The sequence below is a fragment of the Choloepus didactylus genome, chromosome 8 (genome assembly GCF_015220235.1).
Source record: "Choloepus didactylus isolate mChoDid1 chromosome 8, mChoDid1.pri, whole genome shotgun sequence".
Lineage (NCBI taxonomy): Eukaryota > Metazoa > Chordata > Mammalia > Pilosa > Megalonychidae > Choloepus > Choloepus didactylus.
Genome location: NC_051314.1, coordinates 73,961,259 through 73,967,510, shown reverse-complemented (window position 1 = coordinate 73,967,510; position 6,252 = coordinate 73,961,259). Strand labels below are relative to the sequence as shown.

General features: G+C 39.3%; 1 pseudogene; it reads right to left on the bottom strand.

Annotated features, from left to right (window-relative positions):
- Positions 1 to 4,780: 4,780 nt before the first annotated feature.
- On the bottom strand, positions 4,781 to 5,389 carry LOC119542682 (annotated as a pseudogene).
- Between the last annotated feature and the right edge of the window lie 863 nt (positions 5,390 to 6,252).

The window sequence follows — 6,252 nt, the reverse complement described above, 5'->3', positions numbered from 1 at the left end:
CCAAACCCCTTCCCCAGCTATGTACATTTCAGTCTTTAAAAGAGCATAAAAACCCACTACACACTTCTCCATTGGCTCAACGCCATTCCTTCCCAATTCCCACCCCGACAGACCCCTTGATCCATCAGCTAAACCACTGTCCACCTTACCAAGTTACTGCCCCTGAAAGCAAGCATAAATACAGTTCTCCCTTTGTCTTGAGCAGGCTGAAGCTTTACTTCAGACCCCCGCCATGCTGATGGCACCTTTTCTTCCTACCCCACAATGTTGATGAGCAAATAAAACTTTCCTGCCTGAAGTCGACTGGTCTCTATGACTGTGCACTCCGAAATTTCTAACACAGATCACTCATTTAAAGTGTACAATTCAATGGTTTTTAGTATATTCATAGAGTTGTGCAACCATCAGCACAATCAATTTTGGAAAATTACCCTCAAAAGAAATCCTGTACCCATTAATATTCACTTCCCATTTTCTTCAACCCCCAGCTTTAGGTAATCTATTTTCTGTCTGTATAGATTTGCATATTCTGGATATTTTGTATGAATGGAATCATACCTTATGTGGTCTTTTGTGACTCTTAGCATAACATTTTCAAGGTTCATCCATGTTGTAGCATGTGCCAGATCTTTATATCTTTTTATGGCTGAATAATATTCCATTGTGTGTATATGCCACATTTTATTTGTTCATCAGTTGATGGACACTTTGAGTTGTTTCTTGACATTTGTTTATCAGTTGATGGACACTTTGAGTTGTTTTGTCTATTTTGAATAATGCTGCTATCAACACTTGTGTACAAACTGTGTGTGGATATATTTTCATTTTTCTTGTGTGTATACCTAGGAGTGGAATTGCTGAGTCATATGGTAACTCTATGTTTTACATTTTGAAGAACTGCCAAACTGTTTTACAAAGCAGCTGCACCATTTTATATTTCCACCAACAGTGTGTGAGGTTCCAAATTCCCTACATCCTCCCACATCCACACTTGGTGTAATCCGTCTTCTTGATTATAGCTATCTTAAAGGGCATGACGTGGTATCTCATTTTGGAATCTTGTGACTTTTAACTCAAACAAATAAACATTTTTCTGAGCACCTAGTACATATCACACATTGTGCAAGATGAAGAAAAATGAATCAAGAACCTGATCTCCTAGAAAAATGGCAAATACATGACACTTGAGCTGGGTCTTACTGACCCTCATTTAGTTCTTATCCATTTAACTTTTCTTCTTTTGCTACTTTTCTCTCATTCATGCTAAGTGCAACTTTTATTATGATTGAGGAGCATGAGTGGTGCTAGTGAAATACCTGCATTATTAAGCAAAAAGGGAAGCTCTACGTTCTTAAGTGAAATGAGAAATAATTAGTCCCTGAGAGTGCTCAAATTTTCATCAGAATAGCCTCAACACATTTCTGTCTCCTTCCTGGGATGACATTCCTTTGTTCGTCTTTCCCTCAAGCTCCTGCCCATCCTTTAATCATTGGATCAGAAGTCACTTCCTCTGTCTTGGTCTCCCCAGGCAGTTACGCTTCCTTAGAATTTAGGAGGCATCTCTAAACTTCTCATTCTCTTTGGTTTGTTGTCCCTCCCAGGCTTCTGTAGCTTCTTAGAGGCAGGCACTCCATCTCGTGGATACCCAGCATTACCTTGTTGAATAAATACTTATTAAAACTGCTTTTTTCAAAAAGCATTAATGTTCAGGATAACTAAAAGCTGATTCTTTACTTTGGAATGCATTGCTCTTTTTATTGATTTTATTTTTAAATTATTTAGAGCAGTTGTAGGTTTATAGAAAACAGGCAGAAAGTAGGGAGTTCCATATATTCTCCTCCCTTACACACACGGTTTTTCCTATTATTAACATTTGCATTAGTGTTACAACTGATGAAACAATATTATTGTAATTATACTATTAACTATAGTCCATAGTTTACATTAGGGTTCAGTCTATGTTGCACAGTTCTATGGGTTTAAAAATTTTTTTTGTTCTAGTAACATACATACCACCTCAAATTTCCCATTTTATCCATCATATACAAGTCAACGGTGTTAATTACATTCACAATGTTGTGCCACCATTACCACTATCCATTACTGGAATGGATTTCTTTTACATTTTTTTCTGAATTGTTAGAAGAATTTGCAAAAATATGGCTTTTTTTAGCCACATTTTCTGTAATACCTATGGTATTGCAGTTTCATTAAAATTTACACACATTTCTATGGATTGTCTCAGCACCAACCAACCATTTATAATATTGTTTCTATGGTAAAAAAGTTTTTGAACAGAATTTGATTGTAAACTCAGAAGTCCGCAACAGTTAAACCCCAAAATTGAGTGTAGCATCCTTTTAGTAGAAGAAGGAGATGCAAATCTGCCTGTACCCGTGGTTCTTCAGTACCAAATGTGAAAAAGTACATTGGGAACAGTATTTTACTTAGCAAATTTCAGCTGGAAGTCACTGTCGTATAGTGGAAAGAGCATTTCTGCAGAGATATGTGACCTTGAGCAAGTCACCTACACTCTTTTGGTCCCATCTTCCTCATGTGTAAAATGAAAGAACTGGACAAGGTGATTTCAAAGGACTCTTTTAGTTTTAATAGGTTAAGTATATAAAAGCCAAAATCTCTATGCTAACTTGTGATTTCTCATTCTAAGTTTAAGATCTTTGTTTTAATAATTGATTCTTCATTCCTCAAACAGACTCATAAAAACACTCCTTGAGATAAAATCCAAGTCCAGCTGAATTGAGGTCATACCCTATTATAGTAAGTCCGTAGCTGTTGGAAATTTTCCATTTATCTGCTATAGGTGTGCCTCCAGGTTTATCCTTGAGGTCACTGAACTGACGAAAGTAATTAAATCTAAGCATTCAATTCACCCAGTCTGTTCTTCCATAATAAAAATCAATGGTTCCTTTCTATGGATGGGCTATCCTGATACATATTTACCTCATTCAGTTAAAGGCATGTAAGAGACATTAACTAAATGAATCACAAGTTTGTAGCCATGGACTGGAGTTCTGGAGAAAACTGAAGTTGCTGTGTGTTGTCAGTCTTCCTCAGATGTGGCAGTTGTTTCCAGGACTTGTTAGGAATTTTCTTTAGGGGAAACCATTTCTATAGAGTAGCCTGAAGTAGCAGTTTTGAATTTTCATAGGTGCTCACTCTTGGAATATTTTCATTTTCTAGAGTGCTTTAGCTTTGGGCACTTAAAAAAAAAAGCCGGTGCACAATGGGTCTCCTACTCTAGGGACTGAGTTTCTCAAGTCAAGGTCAGAGGAATTTGGGACACTGTGGGTTAAATGTGACCCCATCCAAAGCCCCCTGGAGCCTCCCACCCATAGGGGCAGTTTCATTCCCATAGTTCTTGTTTGCTCTAACAGAGTCGTCAGCTCGCTCTTTGAGGTGAATTGCTCGTTCCTCATCTTCCTGCTTTTTAAGGATCATTTATTTCTCCCATCCTGACAACCTCCCAAAATATTTTTGGGCAACTCCTGCAGCCTCTGCCCCTGACTGATCTTCCCAGCTCTCCCCACAGAGACGGGCACATTCATAGTGGCCGCTGCTTCCCAGCTTCACTTCATGCAACTAGTTCTTGTTGCCTTTTAGATGTTCCAAGTAATAAAAAGGGGTAGGTGACTCTGCCTTCCTGATACCGCACTAACCACTGGTGTCCAGCATGTGTGAGTCTGGTGAGGGGGAGGGTCAGATTAAAGCACATCTCGGGAGCATAGACAAGAAAACAGGATCAGAAAAGTTGTGACTTGCTCATGGTCACAAAGCTAGTAAGTATGTGTTCAAACTGTGATCTGTTTGAGTGCAAACCCATGTGTTTAACTAATGTACTCACTGCCTATGGGCAGTATGGGTTTGTTGAAATCCTAAGAAGCCCGGAGCCTCCGTTTCCCTCTCCAGTTGACCCTCACTTTCTGGGTGAGATGGTGAGTGGTGGGGGGAGGGAGATGGCTGGGTGCACGGACTTCTTCCCATCTCCGAGATCCACTGATCTCTTCCCTTGGCCAACTCCGGTTACTGACATTGCCTTCTGCCACGCCATTCTCGCTCTTTATTGTGTTGTTTATTGCATTTTGAGTATATCACTAATTAAGTCTTCTGACAGGGGTGGGGAGTGTGGAAATGTCTTTTCAGGTATGGAATGAAACTTTGGATGTTGGTAGCTGCTGACAATAGGAGAGGAAAGAGTGGGAGGATTGGTCACTGGACTCCTGAATGGAAATCACACTTGGTAGTTTAATTTTAGACCTTTCCTCTGCATGGGAACAGCTCTTTTAAAAGGCGCCAGTTAGATACAGAATCTTCACCTCTGCGTGGCAGTCCCTGCAGTCTTACTGCAACCTGCAGACACAGAGGCTTGTGTGCCAAGTCCTGGGAGATGCCAGCCCTTTACTGCCTCCACTGCTGTCCTACCTCCACCTGCTGAAATCGCACCCACTCAACCTATCCCAAATGGCACCCACGGGGTCCTTGCTATTGCCTTTTTATTTTTATTTTATTTTATTTTTAGACTTAAGTTTTATTTTAAGACATCATCTTCATTTTTCTCTGTAATAAACTTAACAGGTATCCACTCATTTGGTCAGGTTTATTTATTCTTTAGCAGTTTAAGCATTAAATGATGCCAGTCTTTACTTGCAGTCCTCAATCATGTTGTAGTCATTATACATGAGATTGTTTAGCTTTCTCATGGAGAAAAAAAACCCAGGAATAAACTTTTATACTACCTACCTGCTATTCTTGCAACACAATTTTAATACAGAAGTTTTACTGATACTTGGACAATTTCTATGATGTGGAATAGAAATAGCAACAAGAGTGATTGAAATGTGGCCTGTCTTCTAAGTGAAGAGCTATTATCTTTGATAAATTGTTCAATCCATTTTAATATCTGATTTATATTATTCTTTAGCTCTTCTGGATTATTATTTGGCAATTTATGCACCATTTCTTCTCTGTAAGATGCCATGGCTTCTTCATAAAGAACTTGAAAAATTTACACTGAATATTATCTTGTAGTTTCTTCTCACTATAAATCCTTGTTTCAAGTCTTTTGTACAATACACCATTCTCTGTTCTCAGCACAAAAACTACATAACCAGTGTTCAGGGAAGAAATCACAACCATGGTAATCAACAATAACTCCACCTTCTTTCATCTGGTTTTCTGACTCATCAACTACTCTATCTTTATCTAAAATGGGACAATCATACTCTTCCTCATAGCCATCATATAGTTGCCCTTCTTTAGCTAAATCACCCACATTAATGTATTTCAGTTCTGGTCTTGATGCAAGTTCTTTGCCTAGTGTAGTTTTTCCAACCACTGGTGTACCGGTGAGCAGGATGTTTGGCTGCAACATGGTCCTCACCGCAATGGCTCCGAGTGCCCAGACTTGCACACCTACACACAACAGGGCCTTGCTATTGCCTTTGAATACATATGTCTTTCTCTCCATACATGTATAATGTTTTACCTACAACTGCAGTGGTTAGTGTACTTGCCGTATCTCCTTTATTAGATGTGAGCTCCTGGAAGGCTGGAACTATTTCTGAGCCACCTCCAAATCCTCAGTGCACAGAACAGGGCCTAGTTCTTGTCAGCAGCTCCAGGGATTGTAGACAGGGCTTGAATTAGGAAGAGCCACACCGTTGCAAGAATCTAATTGTGTTGATAGATATGCACCTTTATTCTGGGATCATGCCCCTTTGTTCTCTGCAACTTTTCTTTCTGGTTTTAGGTAAAAGAAGAGGTATGACCAATGGAGGAAGGATGCTCTTACTGTGTCTCTAACCGTCAGTGCCTGATTTGCCTTCAGAGAGGCTTATTTTATTTTTTAAAAATTATTTTTGCTAGTTGTTTTGAGTGAACTTTTAATCTAGAAAATAACCTAGAGCTCATCATGTAGTTTATAGTTGGATAATGAAGTATTGTAAGTCACTTTGTGACTCTCTAAATCTATGCTAAACTAGAGATTTCATAAGTTGTTATCTCTGGCTTCATTATTGGGTTGAAATCTCCCTGTGCGTGCACACTCACACAATACACTCACACACTCGGTGATTATGCAGACATGCTGTAGAGTTTTGAAGGAGGAAAGCTCATCCTTTAATGAGGTCTTCATAGGAGCTTCACAGCAGCGTGGGGAATAGGAGTTGGGTCTTGAATGATGGGTACTATTCAGGCAGGCTTCTATGGTTGGAAGCTTTTCTTGCAGAAGGAATT